Here is a 560-nt window from a genome sequence, read left to right on the forward strand (position 1 = left end):
TTGAATTACCAACATACATCTTGTTTCATATTGTTTTTTCTCTGTACAATCTGTATGTGATTGGATATCAAATCAATTTACTCTGAATCAAATACAGCGATGTATATTGAAATGCTTCTATATTTTTGTCAATCATCCACCAAACTATTTACCGGGTTATATTTATTCTTTTTCTGTGCAAAGATTAACTAAGCCATTTTGTATTCGATAATAATAGCTTCAATCAAAATACAAAAGTTAAAATAAAGTAATGCAGTCTTATTTTCAAATTTCTCATGCAAGATATTGAATCCCTTCCAGACAGAATTCAATAACAATGTTAAAATTTGAAATTCGTATATGCTTTCAATGAAGAGTCACTCGGGTTTTTCTCTTTATTGACATAGTTAAGCTAATATTTGATATGTAGAGAACTTTTGAGCAAACACGTCAAACGATATACCAAGTAGTAACTTAGAACACATGCAATAGAGAAAGGAATTTTCTGTTTTATTATTGAGCATTTATTATCTAACAACAAAATAATACGGTATCTGCTTCGTTGTTACTCGAGGAAAATG

The sequence above is a fragment of the Octopus sinensis genome, linkage group LG15 (genome assembly GCF_006345805.1).
Source record: "Octopus sinensis linkage group LG15, ASM634580v1, whole genome shotgun sequence".
Taxonomy (NCBI): Eukaryota; Metazoa; Mollusca; class Cephalopoda; order Octopoda; family Octopodidae; genus Octopus; species Octopus sinensis.